At 41.9% G+C, this 22804-nt stretch overlaps 1 protein-coding gene across 6 annotated transcripts in view; it reads right to left on the bottom strand.

Moving 5' to 3' along the window:
* LOC138250332 (arylsulfatase D-like) overlaps positions 1-22804 on the bottom strand; it is a 664413-nt gene that overhangs the window by 134477 nt on the left and 507132 nt on the right. The window lies entirely within an intron of this gene.

Raw genomic sequence — 22804 nt, forward strand, 5'->3', positions numbered from 1 at the left:
GCCTACAGCACTGATTGCACCACCACTTAACTAATGTCTCAAGCTTGCCATTTCAGCCTGTGTGCGCAGTTTTCAAACTGCCAAGTTGGCCTGGCAAAATATACCTTTTGCCAGGCCCAAGCCTTCCTTATTAATACATGTAAGTCATCTAAGGTATATGACCTTAACAGCCCAGGGGGCAGGGTGCAGTGTATTTAAAAAGTGAGACATGTACTTTTAAGTTTTACATGTCTTGTTTGTACATTTTTCACTACTGCAAGACCTACCTCTCCCATAGTATAACAGTTGGTTACTGTGTTATGTTTAATAAGTGATATCTTCCAATTGGGAGCAGGTAGAAATTTCGAGTTTGGTGCAATTAAGAGCCTCCATTAATGGTAAAGTCAGATTCTAAAGAACAATTCTGAAATGCCACTTTTAGAAAGTTTGAATTTTTTCTTTCCAACCATTTGGTGTATTCTGCCTGTATCCTGGGCACATGACTAGGTGTAGTGTGCAGTTAAGTCTTAGTGCATTGCTCTCAGACACTGAGAAAAGGGGAAGCTGAGTGTTGGCAGGATGGTCCATACTGAGTTAATGAAGTGGAGGAGTTATCACCTACCAGACTTACACATCATAAAGGCTCTGTCTCAGCACTTTCACAAAGGGGTTTAACACTAGCCTATTGTGACCTCAGACAATTTGGGGGCAGGGCAGGGAGTCAGTGAATTCTAAGCACCTCTGGGGGAGCGGAAACTTCTGAAGCCTCTCCTATTTCAAAGTCAACACCAGGTATTAATATTAGCTTTCAGACCCCCAGTGCTCTCCTAGGAAGAAAGACAGCCCAGATGTGAAGTCTGCCTTGCTGACTTGCTTCATTGCCCAAGGACTGCTCTGCTGCCCAAGGACTGCTATTCCTGCACCAGGATTCTTCTGCTGTGAGCTGCTCTGCTGAAACCAGCCTGCCTGTGTATCCCAGGGCTCTAAGATCACCAACAGTCAGCTGACCTCCATTTCTCAAGCCACAGGGACACTACAGGCTTTGCTGCACCCTGCATCTTTGATGCAGGACTTCATCGCTTCGACAGCTCTGCAAGCTTGATCCAGGGCACGGTATCTCAACAGTGACAACTAGCCCAACATGCAGCAGTGCTCCACAGCTCAATGCAGCTACAATGCAGGAGAATGGGTTACTTTGGTGACTCCACCAGCCCGACGCATCTCAATGGTGTGCAGCGCACCTCGACGGGAGCCCTTGCAGGTCCCAGCAGCTTCACCAGCACTGATCCAGCATGTCACACCCCAACACCAACATATCGCTACACAAGTCTTTGCATGCCCCAGCGGCTTCCTCAACGACAACACATGACCATGCATCACAAGCTCCTGTTGACGATCACTGACTTTCATGCGTGATGCATCTTGGAACAGGACCTCCCACTGTAAGCGCTATGTCAACAGTCGTCGACGCCGACCAGTGCAATTCTACACAAGGACTTCTCATCGCTCTGAAACCAGGAGTTAACTTACTCTGGCTCAGTGGGCCAGTCTGGGTCCCTGAAGCTGGCCCCTGCTCCACTGTGGACAGCTGGAACTTGTGACTTTGTCTTGGTCCAGCACAACCAGATAACTACAGTTGATGCTTTGTACGTTTTGTCGCTACTTTGACTTAAATCTTTACACTTGCATATCTCAGGTTCTACTGATTGGACATTTGTCATTTAGGTCTTGTTTTATTTATTAAAATGCACTTTATTTTTCTAATTGTGGGATTCTTATTGTCTTGTGTTTTCACTTTATTACGATATGAAATACTGGACAAATACTTTACACATTGCCTCTTGCCTGACTGTTTTGTGCCAAGCTACCAAAGGGTTAAGCACAGGTTAATTTGTAGTTGCTTGTGACTTCACCCTAACAGAGAATTGTGGTTTCTGCCTGAGTAGGGGTTCATCCCCTCAACCAGTAACTGAATTTCTTACACAGACACTCATGTTGGACGGTCTCAGATGGGGTGGGAGTCCTTTGCTTGAGGCAACAGCTGAGGCTGGCCAAGCAGTCCATACCTAAATGGACCAACTGTGCTCAAACAATCAGAATAGGGTGCTGGCTGGACCATTCCAGAGCAGACTACCCTGCACTTGAATGTCCGCTTCTCATCCCTGCAAATTCTCTGAGAAGGCAGGCTCACAGGAAGGTCCATGGGACAGGGCTGGAAGACGGCCACAGACCCTGGCCTCTGGGTGCTTGGGGCTGGCCGGCCCAGGCCTGTGTGGTACACAAAGAGAAAGGCCAGAAAACAAGGGGTCCCTAAAACGTTGTCCCTGCTAATCGATTGGTAGGCTACCAGCCTTTCTTGTAATCCGGGCACAACAAGTGACAAAGAGGGGACATTCTATCAAATGTATCCAACCTCATAAAGCCCTAAAAGGGCCTAATGGGACCTCATGGAGCCCTAATGGGCTCAAAGAGTCAAATGAACCCTCACCAGGATTTCCAGGGAAGCCCGGCCATCTGGGTGCACTATTCATTCCTATGAAATGCACAACCAGATGGCCAGGCTTGAAGGATGGCCAATTGTCACACCATATCTTATGAATCAGATCCTGTGAGCCGCTGGACAGGCCAGGGGCTCACCAGGCTGGTTTCTTGGAGCCCTAGCTCAGCGTCAGGCATAATGCTGTAATAAAGCTTCACAGATCTCTGACCCAGGCACTATCAGATGTTTTCTCCCAGGCAAGCAGGAGAACCCTGACAGGGCCTGAGAAACCCAGTCCCAGGCTCAAAGTGAAAAGGAGGGCCAGGGTCTTGCAACCTAGGACCCGCTAGAGCTCTGACCTGGGACCTGGTCAAAGCTTTTTTAACCGGCCAAGCAGGGGAACCGTGCCTCGGGCTGCAGGACCCTGTCCTGGGTTTCAGGTGAAACAGCAGATCGGAAAATGGTGCTCCGGGACTGGTCAGAGATTCTGAACCCAGGCATGCAGTAGATGTCTCCCTGGGACTGTAGGACCCAGTCTCACGTTCCACGCGACACGTTGCCTGGGTCCCAGTCAGAGCTTCTTAACACTGGCAGGCAGCAATTCTAGACCTCACATTGAGCATGTTGAGATATGGAGGGCTTGGTAAGGGAGCTCAGGGCTGGGAGCACCAACTCCAGGCCTGGCAGACTCTAACCTGGGGCCAAGTCAGAGCTTCTTAACCCCAGGGAGGGAAGAGCCCAAGGCCAGCTGGAGCTCTGATCCAGTACCCTTTCAGAGCCTCTTCACTTGGCTAAGCAGGGGAACCCTCCTGGGGCTTGTGGGACGCTGTCCCACCAGGGCGCTTTGTGATATGGCAACCTGGAGAATGGAGCCCAGGTCAGGGAGTTGCACCACAGAGCCTATTGGTGCTCTGACTCGGGCCCAGTCACAGCTTATTCTCCTGGCCAAGCAGTAAAGATAGCTTGACCCTGTCTCAGGCACTTCGCGACATGGCAGGCAGTCGCATGGACCCTAGGTCCCAGGGTCCTCACCTTTCACCTGCCAGAGCACTACCCATTCTTGTAATCCTCGCACACCAAGTGACAGACGGAGGGACGTTTGAGAGAATATATCTGTCCTCTTGGAGCCCTGAAAGGGCCTGAAGCTTCCAACAGGCCCTCATTGGGGCTTCCAGGGCAGCTCAGAATTCTACAAACTTAGTCAAGTGAAATAAGTGATGTTTTAATTATTTACATTAAGTACAAAATGTTACCAGTGACACTGGCATGGCACATTTTACAACACCTATGTTGGCATGATAAATAGCCCTTTCTATAATTTCGTACAGCCTTAATATCACGTACCAATCAACAGATAGATTGACACTCCTTCAAATATAAGTTCTGAGCTATATTATTAGAAGAGAGAAAATTATTTTATTATCCTGATCATGCAAATGGTGTTTGCCCTTTCTGGTTGTTCCCGATGTCTAGGAGGGAGAGGGAGGAGGAGAGGAAGAGGAGAAAGGAGAAGAAGGGGAGTAAGGAGAAGAGAGAGGAGGGAGGAGTAAGGGGGAGAGAGAAGGAGGGAGGAGTGTGGGGGGAGAAGGAGAGAGGAGTAGGGAGGACTGGGGAGGAAGAAGCAAGAGGAGAGAGAGAGAGAGAGAGAGAGAGAGAGAGAGAGAGAGAGAGAGAGAGAGAGAGAGAGAGAGAGGCTGGTTCTTGGATTATTCTCCCTCAGTACAGGCTAAAAAAGGGATTTGAAGCTAGGCTTTTAGAACCTTACAAAGACAGCCACCCATCAAAAGAACAAGTGCCACTTAAAATTCTACCGACCACAAAAATCTCCAGTTTTTATACTAATTTATAATGTATAAATAGGCCATTTCCTTTAACAAGGCATTGTATGATTTATTTGGTTATTACTTTCCCAAAGTAGAAGCAAATTAACTCAATAGAGAAGAGGTGCACTGATAAAATCATAATATAAGAGTTAATAAATTCAGTTAAACTAGAACTTTAACATTTTATACAGGACTACTTATGTTTTCTTTTTACGTCCGAGTAACCTTGGCACTGAGACAAAGCACAATGACCCATCGTCTTCTCTGGAGGCTTAAGTTAAAATATTTCTTAACTAGCTTACCCATCCCTGAAATAGAAAAACTTGGAAGGAAATCCCTCACTCACCATGCCAGCAAATAGCACATAACACCTGCATTAAAGGACTTATGACATTAATGTGTACATACCTCAAAACAAGCCCATTACATGTATTGCCTTTGCATTAAGCATTCTCATACTACCAAGTAGTTTTAAAATATGTAAAATTTCAAATGCCGTAAAAGGACGGACTGTGATTTGACAAAATGTATTTATTTTTCCCTTGCTGCATAACGCATATCTGCAATGTTTATTTAGAGATCAAGCTACCATGAGAGTTGAGATTTGCCCAAAGGTGCCAACATTTTTTTTCTAAAGGTTGCTCATTAGAATAGAGCTCTGTGCAGTCAGTGGAATGTAAAATATATTCTTCTTTGAAGGCCTTGCTTTGCGGTGAGAATGTTTTAAGGAAATGAATGTGTTCTGTATACCATACATAAAATCAGTTCAGAAGTGCTATGCATGTTTTGCGCTGTGAAAAAATGGTTTTGTGTTGAGACATGCACACAATTTCGGCAGCTTCTTGGTTTCCAATGAGTGCATGACTGCACTATGTCTTCTATTTTTTAAAACTCTTTAAGAGAATTGATCTTCTTCTTAGTTTGAAGTCATATTATTTATACAATTAAATAGGAATGTAGAAAACTTATATAGGCAATGTTTTAAAGTGACACTTAAAGTAAGCCAGTATGTTCAAACTGGTCAATAGCTTTCCAAGTGTTTTTTTAATACATTGTCAGAAAATAATGCAGTATAATTATATATGTAGCCCCTAGACAGCGTAGTGCCTTCCACATTTTGAGGCCTAGGAGGTCTACTGCAATACTAATACAAAGAAGGCCCTTAAAATACAAACTACTCCCAGCTGTAAAACAAAAGTTCCAGCCATGAGAGAGCTTTAAAAGACATTGAATGGTGGGAGAGGTTACTGTTTTGGGGTCCCCCCCAAACCTAGTGCGGGGACCCAGAGATGACCTAGACAGAAGGAGTGTCTCATGCTGAACGTTTTGATGGAGGTCTTACTGTCCTAGAGCCACCACAGGCTACGTTATGGAAGAAATGCCTGTATAGCATTATGGGACAAGTTTCCCCAAGTGGAGAGAATATTGTATTATCGGTTCTCTCACTGAGCCGAAAGAGCCGCGTTGTGGATTTTTGTGTTTTTTACTGTTTTAACTGCTCCAGTTTGTATATTTGCAACTGCTATACTCTAAGTGGCAGTCTTGTAAAGTGCTCCTTAAATCTAGTTTGCGCTTAATGAAACAACACTTACGTAAAGTTTGTCTCCGAACAAGTTATCGCTATATGAAACTTCACATACTCATGTAAAGTGCTTCTCTGTTTGCCTTTTCACTTTATGAACCTTTCTAGAAAAATATGCAATAAATATAAAATAAATAAAAAATAGCAGCATGCAAAAAACAAAGAAGAGGAAGAAACAACACATGACCACGCAGTGCAGAGCATCGAGTCAAAAGAAAAACATAGTGCTCCACACTAGGGTATACGGCCGATTGTGCAATAATCCACGTGATAGGGTCAGTCTCTAAGGTGGCAAAAAAGCAGCCTTATGGCGGGGCAAACATTAAGCATTTCCCTACAAAATCAAAGGAATTTTGAAAGGCAAGCCCAAGAACAAATTAAAGTGATGGGCGGGAGATGGGTGTGGTTAAACATGTTGAAAAGAGCAGCGCTGGTGCGCTGCTGTGCTCAACCTTAAAAGGTACAATCTGCATTTACAAAAAGACCTTTACAAATCCCCCATCTAAAATCTGATGTTTAATTTCACTCTATACTTTTTCTCTCTATTGTTACTGTTCTCTCCTCTGCCATCTTCTGTCCTTCCTAACGGTCCCTCTTATTCTCTATCCATTCTCTTTCTTTTTCTACTTCTGATTGCTATGGTCCCTTTTTATATTCTTTTTCTTTCTCTCATTCAATACAGTTTCAGTTATGTACCAAATAAGGATTTAATAAAGCATCTTGTTGTAGGTAATAGCTTGCTTAAACTCACTCTTATGAATTTCTTGGTGATGTTGAGGTTTTTGTCTACCTCAAAATACCACCTTGGCTGTCTGGCATTCAGCGTGGGCACAGAGCTACGGCCCCATTGGTAAAACGGATACCCCATAGGTCTGGCATGATCTGTAACCACTAATCTGATGAGCTGGCATGCCAGCTTTGTGAAGAGCTCCAGATACCAAGGACCCCAGGGACTGGAAAGGACAGCAGCCAAGACACTATAGAGCAGAACAAGCCAGCTAGGCATAAAAGGAGTTTGCATGGACCACCAGAAGAACCCTAGGCAACTATCATTATGCTGCAATTTAATAAGTCATTTTCACCTCTGTGACCCTCCGTACACCCAGCTGCATGACCATCATACACTGACCCCAGTGCTAGCAGCGGGGAAGTTCTGCAGGGTGCCACCATCTTGACCTCTGGAGATATCAGGATATGAAGAACTGCATGAGATGCAATAATCTACCTGTACTGGGCATATCCGAGGGAACTGAAGGGGATGATGCAAAAACATACATTGTTCACTTATTTAAACAGTTGTTTCCACAGCTTAAAAACTGGAATATAGGCTGTCAAAATTAGAGAGCTCATAGGCTCGCTTTCCGCAAACTAGGTAAGGAAAGCACATGAAAGTATCTTCGGGCCGTTCTGATTTACATTTTTAGACAAATCACGTGAAATAGTTTTTTTTTTTTTTTATAATCGGATCAAACTATTGCCATAAGACTGTAGAGCACCATTGGCATTTGTGCAAAATGATTTCAGCATTTCTTGTTGGATCTGTCATCAGGGCTTTAAGGAAATGCCTCCTTGGCATGGTTACCCCCTGACTTTTTGCCTTTTGTTGATGCCAGTTACGTTTGAATATGTGCTGGGACCCTGCTAACCAGGCCCCAGCACCAGTGTTCTTTCCCTAAACTGTACCTTTGTTCCCACAATTGGCACATCCCTGGCACTCAGATACGTCCCTTGTAAATGGTATCCCTGGTACCAAGGGCCCTGATGCCATGGAAGATCTCTAAGGGCTATAGCAGGTGTTATGCCACCCTGGGGCCCCCTCACTCAGCACATGCACACTGCCTTACAGCTTGTGTGTGCTGGTGGTTAGAAAATGACTAAATCGACACGGCACTCCCCTCAGAGTGCCATGCCAACCTCACAATGCCTGTGGCATAGGTAAGTCACCCCTCTAGCAGGCCTTACAGACCTAAGGCAGGGTGCACTATACCACAGGAGAGGGCACAGGTGCATGAGCTGAACTTACAGCATTGATTGCAGCCAGGCATCTGCTCCATTCTTGATGCTGGCTGTGGTTAGTTGATGGCTAACAGGTTCATGTGAGACAGGTCTTTTTCTTTTGGGAAATCAGGACAGGAATTGGTATCAGTGGGAAATAGTGGAGAGTGGTCCCGGGGTAGGTTTTGGGGAGGGTGGCTGGGATTTATAGGCTGTTCTTTCTGTTTTCTTTTGTCAACAGAGGTCGGCTTAGTGCTGTGTTCAGGGTTAAAAAAAAAAAGAAAACTAGAAAGTATCAATGATGTGGTGTTGGCAATAAATGGCTAGCTTAGTACACCATGGTAACTAAAATGTACATATACTTAGTTGGAATATCAATGGCATGGGATTGAAGGCTAAGATTAGATATATATGAGAAGCGGAGCATACACTTAACCCTCATCCTCTGTGTCGCAGTAGACAAATCTAACATTACAAGAAATTGATACATTGGGTTATTTAGGTTATACAATAATTAAAATGTCCTGTATTACATGTCAAAGAGTGGGATTGTGCTACTTGCTCATGGCATTGACTGGATAACTTATGATGTTAAAACTGATAACTCAGATTCCTAGTTTATCACTCACATTTGGAAGGATAGGTTACAACTTACTATCTGTGTCCTTTATGCTTCCACTATATATGATCCCTCAGAATTCTTTATTCTGTTACTAGTGTGGAGTCAATGAAAGGACCCAATTTTTATTTGTGGTGATTTTAAGCTAGTTCTTCAACCAGACTTGACTCTATAGCCTGGTTACAATCTATACATTACCACTTGAAGAAATCTAGAGCTGCCTTGAAACAAATTGAGTTGCATGCCTTCGTAGATTTTTGACAAGTATGCTGGGGGCTAAAACTTGGGTTCACTCTTTTGTTTGCTCCAAATCATATGTCCTCTTGCACACACACGTATGTTTGCCAGTCATCCACTCTGCCACCTTTTCAAATAAAACTTAGACCAGGATTGTTCTAGCCATTTTTCTAACAAGATCTCTCAGTGCAGGTGGACCTTTGAGAGCAAATTACTACTTGATTTGTTCTACGTTAAGTCCATGACAAGCTGTATGAGGGTATTCATTAGTATTAATATTGGATATGTGACAATCACAGTAGTATCGGATATTATGAAAGCCTCTGTTGGAGGTCAGATCTTTATCCTATATGAGCAGAATCCAGATTAGCTGAGGCTCAATTACACTCTAATCTTATTCAACTCTAAGTCAAGCATTCTTGCAGCTTTAGCAAATCGCTGCCACCCAATAGGGTATGTTTAAGGATTCAACAGTGGGCGCCTTTGCAAATACTACTTAAGAAAAACATTTGGGATAAGGCCAATTCAAAACTTTGGGCAAAACAGGGCTCTTGTCTTGTGAACAATGAGAAAATACATAATTAATTGCCATTTCAAGTAAAGGATAAGAACAGCAGGAACTCAATAGAAGGTATCAGAAATATGTCAAGGTTACGACAGGGCCAGTTGTCATATTGTCGGCATTTCATGAATTCTATTCCACTCTCTATTGTGATGACTGGATTGCCTTTCAAGAGACGATCAGCAGCGATCTATAGGAAGTGAGGCTTCATCAAGTAACTGACCGTCAGCAGGAAATGCTTCATGCACCAATCTCAGGAGCAGAGATACAGAAGACGAGACCCAATTCACTTCTGGTAAAGAGATCGGGCAAGAATTTATTACAACAGAATTTTACAAAGTATTCTCGCAAATAATGACACTGCTGGTACTTTATTTAACTCTGCATGGTTTTCTTGTACAGTACCATCTATTGAGGAAATACATACATAACAGTATTTTTAAAGAAGGAGAAAGTCCTCTTAATAGCAGCTTGTTGAAAACCTGTTCAATAGGGTCTCTTGGCATTTTGTCTCGTCCATCATTAAACGTATGAGTCTAACTCCTGAATTTCCAGCTCACAGTGAAGCCTTATATACACCTCATTGAGAGGCTTCCAATCCAAACCAAGCAAACTGACAGATACTATCTCCATCAACAGAGGCACTAAAAATGTGATGTCCCATTTCTCTGAAGCTTTTCGCTCTGTCTTTGGAACCTTACATTCAAATATTAATATATTTAATTACACTTGCACCTCTGCAGCTTCAAATTGCCAAATGTCTTAAATATGGGGACAACATTGCCATCTTGATGATATCTCCCTACACCGCTTTTCTGGCAATCGAAAAGGCTGTGTCACAAGTACAGTAAAGTTTCTTGTAATATCTATCACCAGAAGTTCCAGATCTTGGATTTGTTAGGTCAGTTACATACTTAGAAGTACATATATTCCAGAGTGCAGAGACTATAATCAGCCTTAATTATGATGCATTATACTTAAAATCCCTTTAAACATTCAGAAAATGGGACAGACTTCACATAGGCCCGATCAGCAAGTGCAATCTTATTTGAATGATAATTTTGCCTCGTTACCTTTATTTGTTTAGATCCATTCCACACAATCTTTTTAATATATTCTTGAAAGAATCTGATGACAGCTGGCAAAAGTTTATATGCCATTACAAAAAAAAAAAAACACACTGTGCCATATGATTTCTACAACTTCCCTGTGATGAGGATGGTATGTCGATCCCTTCTTCCGGCTTTCCCTTATCTCTTCCTTCATTCTTAGACTTTCAGCTGTGGTGAGATAGTGGGACTACTTTGAAGAGGCTCTTTTCTGAATATCATGTCTATAGCTGAGACACAATGCCGACTCAAGGCCTAGCTGACACAGCATATGACAAACGTAAAAAGATTTAAGACACTTTTGATCTTTCACAAGATATGGCAAGATGTCACGTCTTGGTTTAATATTTCTGGCTTTAATCAATATGCCTCACTAGCTTGCAATACTAACATGTTATCAATCATGCATGTTAGATATGAATGGGTCTGGGGCAATTTAGAAATTTAATAGGTAGATCTCATTTGTGTGGAAGGTAGTATCTTGTCAGTGGCGGAGTTGCAAAACAAACAGAATGCTTAAACCACTTTTTTCGTTAATTAAGCTTAGAGACGTCTTTCATCATCTTCCCTCAAATGAGGTGATGCTGACTTGTGTGTTTCTCAATAGTCTCTTGAAGTAGCCAAGCCTGGCTCTAATCCAAAGTGTTATTGTTTTTTTTTTTTTTATATTACGAAACAGGAACAGCATTGTTTTGGACACCTGGCCAGTAAATGGCCAGAAACCTAGGGCAGGTCACTTAACATTATTACCATTCCAACTAGCAAGGGTTTTCTTTTTTGCTACTACAGTGGGAAGGTTGGGTCACACATGCATTTGGCTATAGAAAAAATCTCCCATCTACAACGCATGGTTGCAGAAGTTTGTCGATGTCTGTGGCCTTGAATAATCCATTATAGAGCTTGACTTTAGAAAATGCAAGCTAAAACAATTTGGGCTGTCTTAGTGAAATAGACGGCTACACTTATTCCTGGTTACACCTCTGAGATTTCAAGAAAGTTATATTTTTTATTATCGTATTGCTTGAATTTTGCTATGTGGTGGAAATAGACCTTAATGCAACAATGAAAATCAATGCAAACTCTTGCTATATAGTTATCTTACAACTATTGTTTTTTTTGTATTGTATACATTTCCTTTTTCATACTACCTAATAAAAAAAATGATTATTCAGCCACAACTGGCAAGTGAATACTTTGAAACCATACAGATTAACCTTGCAATCCTGTAAATATCTGCAGCAATGTTTTGGAGGAATTCACCCCGGCCTAGTTGGGTACAGTATATATTAATTTTAAAAATGAATTTATAATGAAACTATGCTTAAAAGCAATCCATACACAAGGTTAACATGACAACAAGTATACTGTAATTATTATATGACAATATAATACATCTTACTGGATTATTGGGGCAGGACTCCTCACTGGTATGTCTTTGGCTACAAGAGAAATATGTCATCAGCCACATTATTTGGCAGAAAGAGGGACACGGCAAGAGCACAAGCATGGGAGTGTTTTGGGTACAAGCCATAGAGGCAGGAGGAGGTTGATTGGTTAAGGTAGCTAGAGGAGATAAGAAAGTTGTGAAAATTATAGGAGACAGGAATGGCTGGGCATATGAATGAAAATGGATATGGAGAGACTTCTGAAGGGCAGGTCCAATGAACATGTCCCAGTGTAAGTATTAAATAGTAAAATAATAGTTCGAAAAATCAGTGGCAACAAAGATTTGCCTGCAATGACTAACAAAACATGGCTATGTAGGCCTCCAGTTGGTTTTCATAAATGTGGACACTGTAATATCTGTGGATATGTGCTGGATAAAGTATTGACCTTTCAATATAATACTGAAATACCATATAAAATTTCCAAATTCATGAACTGTAATACTAGAAATGATGTATATTGTAATATATGCACTGGCAAACTCATCTATGTTGGCAGTACTATTAGGTCCCTCAAGGAGAGAATCCAGGAACACATCAGGAACAAAAATACAGATTATCATTTTGCAGTACATTATAACTCCATACACGGAGCAAGAGAAGTTTTGGGAATTTCAGTACATGGTATTGACACTTTGGGTGTATGCTCACAAGGTGGTAATAATACTTTGATGTTAAGACGTATGAAAAGTAAAAGGATCTTAAAATTAAGAGCAGTAGAAAAAGGGCTAAACACAGAAAAGGACCTTCATGTCTTCTTGTAATACTTATGTACTGCATGTAACTGCACTTATACATGTAAATACTAGATGCACTATTAGTTGTCATTGAGAGATACTGAGGCTAGTCAACTGTCTTATGCTTCTTAGTAAAGTCTTTGTCTGTATTTTTTTTGACATTTGGATTATGTGAATGCTTTACCTTTACTATTGATCAACATATGGATATACTTTACCTGCAGATTGTTTGTCTTCTTTTGCTTGGGTTATTCCTCTTTTCTTATTATACACTTGTTTTTTTGGGCTGTGTGTGTGTGTGTGTGTGTGTGTATATATATATATATATATATATATATATATATATATATATAATAAAAATATATTGATTTGATATTTTTCTACACATTTCTCTTATAATTTTGTACATATATTTTTGGTGCTTTCAGTCCTCTCGCAATGTTCAATACGACTGGGATTTAATTTGTTCTGAAGTGACGATAAACGGGTAGCGCGACATGGGTTATTTTTTATGTCTGTTCCTCTGACAGCAGTAAGTCAGCTTACTATGACCATGACGATGGTACATATAAAAAGGGAAAATGGCGTCACCCCTCGTTACCGTTATTGTGCGTATGGGGATCCACTCATGTTTTGACAGGTACTGTGGGATCGGGGCTCCTTTGACTTGTACTATTATCGTTCATTTCGTGAATAGAATCTTTATTTGGTGCATTTTAATTCCAAACGTAGGAGGCCATATTACGGATTGAACTTATACGGACTTTAAACGTAATGTTTTGTGTTGATATTGTGGTTTGCGACATTTGCGGTTCCTATATATAGCTATCCACGAAACTTTACAGGTCAGATTTTATTTTTTACGAGTCAGTACCACCACTATTATGTAATAGTTCTTTGATATACGGTTACATAGGTGTCTCATGATGCATCTATACCCAGGATACCATATCACTATTGATGGTTATGTTACCGCAGTGGCGAATAGTTAACTTTTGCGACCAATGTGCACTAGACTGTCGGTCTGCTTCGGTCTTGTTTTCTTTTCTTTTACTTCTGCTATTTCATGACACCCTTTAACATATGCCATTCTTATGGCTTACAAATTTTAAATTTGGAGGCTTGCAAGTCTCTAGACTTTGCATTACACCTACAGCGCTGATATTGGAATTCACTAAATATGAAATAGACGTTATTCTGCACACGACTGCGTTTAATTTCTGGTGCTGTAGAATTTATATGTTTAGGACTTCTGGTTTTCGGTTGCCCATTTTTTCAACTTCTTGTGCAATGGGAGAACGACCTTCTTGGCTTTTAACATTTGTTGTATTATACAGATAAGTCTCGTAATCATGAGTTATTGTTGTCTTTACACCACTTCTCTATGGCTCTTTTTGCTTTTATCTGTAGGCTTATCATGGTCATACCTAATCAACCAGCTTCAACGTACATGGTCTTGAGAAATGTACCTTTATGATTCCTTGGTGCCTAAAAATTGCACCAGGTAATATTTGGTGACTTGAAATTGCACCTACTTTTTGGTAGGTCGTTTCTCTTTCACTCTAATCTTGCTTCACGTACATGGGCCACCTGGGGAGATAATTTTCTCACTACCCAGATGATCTTTGTTGGCCCTGATTTTTCTATTATTTTACTATTTAATACTTACTTCGGATACAACAATCTATTTTCGATTCTTGTATTCTTAGTACTACACTCCTTGATTTTTTCTTATGTGTGACTAAGCGCACTTTATTTATGTTTTTTTCTGGGTATGCATGGTGTACTTTTTCTTACATTTTTGTGATCACGGGTTTCTAATTTTCTTTCTTGTATCTTTCTTCTTTTTTTCTCTCTCTTGGATGAGCTAAATAAAGGGTATTCTTTGTCTATCATTAGAATTGTTTTGTACATGTACATATTTTTTTTCTTGTATGTAGACTTTACAGCCTTGAGGAAGTCATGTTGACGAAACACGTGTTGGCTGTTGCTTCTTTGGATGTATGATGGATATCACCATATGGAACACTGATACTATCTGCATCCTCAGTGCCTGGATGCTTACCACTTTGGCACCCTTTTTGTTATTTGATACTAATGTATTGATCTTGTTGATTATACTACAATATACATATGTATAGGAGGTGCAAACTTTGTGCAAAGCCACTGTCTTTCGTTCCCTAACATGTCCCAGTGTGTAAAAACACTGGGATATCTGAGGCAAGTGCAAGGGAAGTGATTTCTCCACCAGAATTATTTTTTTTACTTTGAAGACAACGTTTGTGTGTAAATACTTATTTTCTCTTTAGTTACACTTATGGACTGGCTACTCATTAGACAATAATCATGACTGATGTAAGGAAATGCCTCTTTGGCATGGTTACCCCCTGACTTGTTGCCTTCTGTTGATGCCAGTTATGATTGAAAGTGTGCTGGGACCCTGCTAACCAGGCCCCAGCACCAGTGTTCTTTCCCTAAACTGTACCTTTGTTCCCACAATTGGCACCGCCCTGGCACCCAGATAAGTCTCTTGTAAAAGGTATCCCTGGTACCAAGGGCCCTGATACCAGGGAAGGTCTCTAAGAGCTGCAGCATGTCTTATGCCACCCTGGGGACTCCTCACTCAGCACAGGCACACTGCCTCACAGCTTGTGTGTGCTGGTGGGGAGAAAATGACTAAATCGACATGGCACTCCCCTCAGAGTGCCATGCCCACCTCGCACTGCCTGTGGCATAGGTAAGTCACCCCTCTAGCAGGCCTTACAGCCCTAAGGCAGGGTGCACTATACCACAGGTGAGGGCATATGTGCATGAGCACTATGCCCCTACTGTGTCTAAGCAAAACCTTAGACATTGTAAGTGCAGGGTAGCCATAAAGAGTATATGGTCTGGGAGTTTGTCAAATACGAACTCCACAGTTCCATAATGGCTACACTGAAATCTGGGAAGTTTGGTATCAAACTTCTCAGCACAATAAATGCACACTGATGCCAGTGTGGAATTTATTGTAAAATGCACCCAGAGGGCATCCTAGGGATGCCCCCTAAATACCAGTCCACTCCTAGTGCTAGGCTGACCAGTTTCTGCCAGCCTGCCACAACCAGACGAGTTTCTGGCCACATGGGGAGAGTGTCTTTGTCACTCTGTGGCCAGGAACAAAGCCTGTACTGGGTGGAGGTGCTTCTCACCTCCTCCTGCAGCAACTGTAACACCTGGCGGTAAGCCTCAAAGGCTCATGCCTTTTGTTACAGCACCCCATGGCGTCCCAGCTAGTGGAGAGGCCCGCCCCTCCAGCCACTGCCCCTACTTTTGGCGGCAAGGCTGGAGGAGATAGTGAGAAAAACAAGGAGGAGTCACCCACCCATCAGGACAGCCCCTAAGCTGCCCTGAGCTGAGGTAAACCCTTCCTCCTCCGTCTTGAGATTGGAGGATTCCCCCAAAGGATTAGGGATGTGCTCCCCTCCCCTCAGGGAGGAGGCACAAAGAGGGTGTAGCCACCCTCCAGGACAGTAGCCACTGGCTTCTGCCCTCCTGACCTAAACACACCCCTAAATCTAGTATTTAGAGGCACCCCAGATCACAGGAAATCAGATTCCTGCAACCTAAAACAAGAAGGACTGCTGACCTGATAGCCCTGCAGAGACGATGGAGACAACTGACTTGGCCCCAGCCCTACGGCCTGTCTCCAGACTCAAAAAACCTGCACAGCGACGCATCCGACAGGGACCAACGACCTCTGAAGCCTCAGAGGACTGCTCTGAATCGAAGGACCAAGAAACTCTTGACTACAGCGGCACTGTTCAAAAACAGCAACCACTTCGCAACTTTCTTGCAACTTTCAAAGACTTCACTCTTCCCGCCGGAAGAGTGAGCTTCACACTCTGCACCCGACGCCCCCGTCTCGAGCTCCAGAGAACCAACACTAGAGGGAGGACCCCCAGGCGACTGCAACCTCGTGAGTAACCCGAGACAACCCCCCTGGACCACAGCGATGCATGTAGAGAGCATCCAGAGGCTCTCCCTGACCGCAACTTCCTGGAACAAAGAACCCGACGCCTGGACCAAGCACTGCACCGCAGCCCCCAGGACCAGAAGGAACAGAACTCCAGTGCAGGAGTGACCATCAGGCAACCCTCTGCCTAGCCCAGTCGGTGGCTGGCCCGAGAAGCCCCCCTGCGCCCTGCCTGCACCGCTAGAGTGACCCCGGGGTCCCGCCATTGATTCCTATTGAAAAACCGACGCCTGCTAAGCACACTGCACCCAATCGCCCCTGTGCTGGTGAGGGTGTGTTTTGGGTGCCTACTTGTGTCCCCCCAGTGCTCTACAAAACCCCCCTGGTCTGCTCTCCGAAGACGCAGGTACTTACCTGTTGGCAGACTGGAACCAGAGCATCCCTGTTCTTCCTAGGCGCCTATGTGTTTTGGGCCCTCCTTTGACCTTTGCACCCGACCGGCCCCGTGTTGCTGGTACAGTGACTTTGGGGTTGCCTTGAACCCCCAACGGTGGGCTGCCTATGCCCAGGAACTTGAACTTGTAAGTGCCTTACTTACTTGAAAAACTAACCAATACTTACCTCCCCCAGGAACTGTTGATGTTTGCACTTTGTCCACTTTTAAAATAGCTTATTGCCATTTTAACTAAAACTGTGTATGTTACTGCTCTAATTCAAAGTTCCTTACTTACCTGTGTGGAGTACCTTTCATTTTATGTATTTACTTCAAATCTTGAATCTTGTGGTTCTAAAATAAATTAAGAAAATATATTTTTCTTTATAAAAACTATTGGCCTGGAGTTAAGTCTTTGAGTGTGTGTTCCTCATTTATTGCCTGTGTGTGTACAACAAATGCTTAATACTACCCTCTGATAAGCCTACTGCTCGACCACACTACCACAAAATAAAGCATTAGAATTATCTAATTTTGCCACTATCTTACTTCTAAGGGGAACCCTTGGACTCTCTATATACGGAGCCAACTTCCTACAACTGACTATGGGGAAGGATTTCTACTAGAAATCTAAAACTTTTCTCTGAGGGATCTTTGTGAATCCCCAAAAATCATCAAACTACAACAGTAATTCTAAGATAGGAATTGCGACTTTTATGAGCAGCTTTGTGAATCAGACCAATATAGGGTTATACGAGGGGGCTTGTCCAAACTGATAAAGATCAGGCTGACTAGGGTCATATTTAGAGTGTTGGACTGCTATTTCAAAAATACCAAGTGCTTTATTTGTACACATTTAAAATATAACCACAGAATTAAAATGTGGGAAAATGTACCCGTGTGTCTTCTGCTAAGGGATTTCATTTAATTTACAATAATTCATACCAATTGCAGGGGCCCTTAAATCTTTCCCTGATCCCAAATACACCCATCTCTATGCATTCTTACATTATGAGTTCTAAACTTCATTCATCGTGTTTGTATCTCCCCTCTCAACTTCAAACTGCATAGGATTGATCAGCTTAACCTTCTGCTACAATATCTCCTGTCCTTCTGTCTCCCACTGTTTTGCAAAGACTGGCAATCCTTCTTGCCTTTAGCATTCCATTGACATCTCATCTGCGTTAGCTATTTGAATTGACACCTTAACATACTGCCCAGAATTCTAGCTTTTCACTTTGCATCACTTAGCAGTCTGAAAACCATACAGTTTGCAGACTAGTTCACAGTTTATTTTCTTTCATTTATTTATTATATGCAAAATATGTTTATGAACGCTACAGTGCTTCGGAGTATCATTGAGTAAGGGGGCGGATGGCAGATAACATGAGAATTAAAAAAAAAAAAATCAATAAGTAGCAAATACTTGGAGAAACAGCTGGGTCTTCGGATTCTTTTGCAAAGGTCTAACGTTTGCATTACTGTGGAGCAGGAGAGAGTTCCAGAGGGATGAGCTTTGATGGTGGTCCATTATCGTGTGCCAAGAGGGCAGTTACCCACCCTTCCTCTTATGTTTATGCAATTATGCTTATCCTATAGCCTGTTGTAACATACTGAAGCCTAACTCATAGTTTTATACCATTTCACTCCTAATTTATGTCCTTCTCTCAAACACCTCAAAACACTATCTTCAATGTGTTTTCCTTAGTCTTATCCTGTACCTGCTCCGTTTTTACACCTCAATTCTGGTAAAACTGTAATTACTTACTCGATTTTACAATAAGCTTGCTTACTTTTCTACATTGTCTTTGACCTTTATCATCGTTACTCTCTTTAACTGTCAAGACAAACTTAAGAGTTTAGCATTCAAGGCATACTTTTTTACAACATCCTTAGTCGACACTGAAATACTCAATCTGTCTCAACGGTTTGTTAAGATGAAATCTACAACAGTCAATACATGTCCCCACTCTTACGTTACCACAAAGCCTTTATTCTTATTCATACTGTACCCTGCCTTGATTACTATTCATCTCTTATCCACAAGCTGTGCCCTATCCTGCCAAAATACTGCAATCAAAATATAACCCATTATTAACTATCATCATAAAATCCTCATCCCAGCACAAACGCTATCCTTAGGCTTTAAAAGCACTGGTTACCCTGGCCCCATGACTCTTTGCCTCACTATTTGTATCCAACCTCATTTCATGTCCTTGCTCTCTAAACTAATCCTGGTGTACTTCACATGCACCATGCCATTTTCTTTCTTTCACGTCTTAAGCCCAGTACCCGAAAAACGCCTGATTCAATGTCAATCAATCAGTCAAGCTTTACTTGATTCATAATACAAACCATTAAAGCACAGACCCACAAAAATCAGTATAAAAACATATAGTATATAATCATGTACAAATAAAAAAGGGCCTGTGCATAACACTACATTTCCAAACAAATCAGACGTTTTCTTCGGCAGACTAACATACCATCTAATAAAAATGCAAACTGCAAGTTTAATAGTAATAATGATCGCCAGACAAGCCAGAGCCAACTTTCATATCATCAAAACGCCAATGGCAGTGACATAAATAATATATTAACAGACTGGCCATACTAAAATACGATGCAATATTAAAATGCTATATGCTGCATACAGTGCGGGAACTCTATCAGCAATTAAAAATCAGGAAAACATTTCAATTTGGTCGGCTGAATTACCGGGGGTATTCGGAATTGCTAGTACAGTAGTGTTTGCCTGTGCCGAAGAGCATGTTTAAGAAAAGAGACCACACTCAAACATACCCCAGGAGTGGTGAGCGTTTGTAAGAACAAAAGTGTCAGAATGTGTCTGGAAAATGAGGTACCCATGAGAAGCGGAATTAAAAACGTTTTGGTATAACAGCAATAAAATCTACAAAAAACATACACAGTACGCCAATGTTTGCAGGGAATGCTCATCACAGGGGCAACTAGAATGGATCTGGGATCAAACTGGCCCAGTGGGAAGGAAAGCTGGTAGTTGATCTGACCCAGTCTAAATCTGGTTAAGAACACTCCCGTCCCTGGCATTTTGCACCTTCTCCAAATGCGATTCTATCACATGAGTGGTTTGTACCAGCATGTACTCTCTACTGGCCGGCTTCCTCAGCTCGGACAGTTCTCTTTCCCCTCTTCTGAATTCTCTAAATCTGTTTTTGTCGCATCTTTTGTCCCTTGCAGTGACATCAGTTGGCAAGTAAAGTCAGACCTATCTAACTTGGTGCTGGTGTCCTTGATGTCCTATAGCCAGGGGATGTGGAGACTCTTGTCACATTAGAGGCAGTCCCTTATGATCCCCCTGTTCAAGGAGGCCTCGGTGATATGCCAAATCAAGCACCATAGCATCAGCGGGATCAGATTATTATCGTCAACTACATACTGTAAACAATTTTCCTCATGAAAAGCATACGTAGGTAACCTTGGTGTTACACCAAGACTAAGCCTACAAACTCTGTTTTTCTCATCCTGCAAATGTTTGCCTACTTTATAACCCCACAGACCAGAGCCTTAGTTAAAGATGGGTACACCTTTCCTTTTGTAAATTCAACAAGGGAGGCTGGGGAATTGTTTCCTATTTTGGAGCTCAGGCTGGAGAGGTAACCAATTAAGTTGCAGACCTTGGGTCTTCTCTTTCTCAGACAGGGAGCCAAAGACTCCTGCGAGTTAAACAAAAGTGACCCCTAGGTATGAAAATTAATCAGTTCTACTAATTAGGTTTCCCCAAAATGTGAGACCTCGCAACTTCAGATTGTTAGGGCCGCAGGATCTGGGATCTGACCATGCCTAGGCCACCCATAAAACGAACAAAGGTATCTAGCAATAGCTGGAGACATTAGATGTTCTTGACATTAACACAGCGTCATCTGCATATAACAGAACTGGAACACTAGTCATTCACAGTTGGCAAGTCCTTCCTCGTGGCAGCTAGAGTTGAACCCAAATCATTGATGTAGAGGAAAAATCAGATTGGAACTAAGACGCAACCCTGCTGGACACCTTCGTCATTGCTCTCTGTGCATTTGAAATTCGACCCAAATCTGATTGAGGTGTTGAGATCAAAATAGAAGGCTCATAAAAATACTCTAGACCGGAGTCAAGCCCCAGTGACCCCAACACTACCCAGACTTTGGATCCGACCACGGTGTCAAAGACACAAACCTAGCCCATTAAGGCAAGATGGAAGGAGCCCCCTTTGGCCAAGGTGTATTTATTAATGAAGAAATATAAGTTAAAACATTCTTCTTGGGTGCCAAGGTCTCGTCTAAAGCCATAGTGGCATCTGACATAATAAGGGTGTCATTGTATCAGAAATTACAGCGGTAGAGAGTGGCCCACTCATTGTAACTGCAAAGACATTGTGCTAGGGTGCCTGTATGAGATCTTGAGGCCTGGGTGTCCGGAAACAGTATAATTCAATTTTATCTCACACGCTTCAGAGCACATTGCAGTACCTTAAATAATATGCTTCTATCACATTTGACTTATCTGACAAAGCATGTACTGAAAATCAGCATTTGGTACGCTATGTAGACTATAGCCATGCTTTTGACGGAGTTGATCAGGATTGGTTTGTTGAAAACTAAAGGCCTGGAGTCTCTCTAATTCTCTCCTCAAGGCTACTCATTCCCTATGTAAAGAGTCTTCGGTTATAGTTAAATTAGGTAAAGGTCAACACACATCTCCTAGCAGGTATCTAGCAACAGAGGACTTAAGCGTGGGAGTGTGTTGGTTTCCCTTCTGTTTAGTCAGTATAAAGCCAATCTGGTGAGGTGGGGGGCTAACTTTGTCAGAGCCTTCCCTTCTATAATAGGGGGCAGAGCCATACAGATGTTACAATATGCTGGCAATATTGGAATCGTAGACAGAATTATAAAAGAATCAAGTTGTCAAATAGTGTTCGTGCAACTCAAATGAGGCAAAATATGACATGCAAGGTTGTATTTGTGAAATTGTGTTGTCAAATCAGGAATGCTAAGCAGGATATATAAAAAGAGGTTTTATGGGCACCGATGTATGGACAAACAATATTTTCCTGAATCCTTGGACACAATGTTTATACCTTTATTGGAGCAATTAGAAATAGTCACTTTTGCAAAATGAAGGCGCCTCATTGTATATTTAATTTTGTTAGAAAACAACTGAAATTATTAACTTGGATGTTTGATTAAGCAGAAAGTATTTAAACAAAAGCATGAATCTGGGGTAATTCACTCTTACACTTCTCCTGGTAAACAACCATCTTTGCCACCTGTGAGGAGTCTAATAACCAGATTTGGAATTATGAAAATGCACTTTACACTGATCACAATATATCAATTTAGATTTAAAGGATATACTTTCAAGTCAGAGAGTGGCAAACTCAGGCAATGTGGATACAAAATTGAATCACTGTTCCTCTTTTTCTGTTGTAATAGACTTTTTTAAAGAGGAGAGTATACTTCAGACATCAGTTAATAAAAACTTTAATTAGCAATTGTAATGATGTCATGCTTTTTTGGTAACTGTGATATATCAATACTTAGTAGCATGGCAAAGTTTTTTATTTGACAACTTTGTATCGATAACAGAATTTCGTACAGAGGTACCAAGTGAAAAGGCCTACCCAGAATAGTATTTCCGAAAACTTATCTGTAAACCCCCCAGAAGTCATAAAATGTTTTCCTTATTAGGATTTTTACTTCTGAAATCTTGGTTCATTTGCTGGTCCGGTGTTGACTAACGTCCTTTTATTTTCTGTCCTTGAGGTCTCACACTGTGCCTGTGTTGTTTTTACTCACAGTTTTTACTTATAAAATCATTATGAATAGTATATG

The sequence above is a fragment of the Pleurodeles waltl genome, chromosome 8 (assembly GCF_031143425.1).
Source record: "Pleurodeles waltl isolate 20211129_DDA chromosome 8, aPleWal1.hap1.20221129, whole genome shotgun sequence".
NCBI classification, from domain to species: Eukaryota; Metazoa; Chordata; class Amphibia; order Caudata; family Salamandridae; genus Pleurodeles; species Pleurodeles waltl.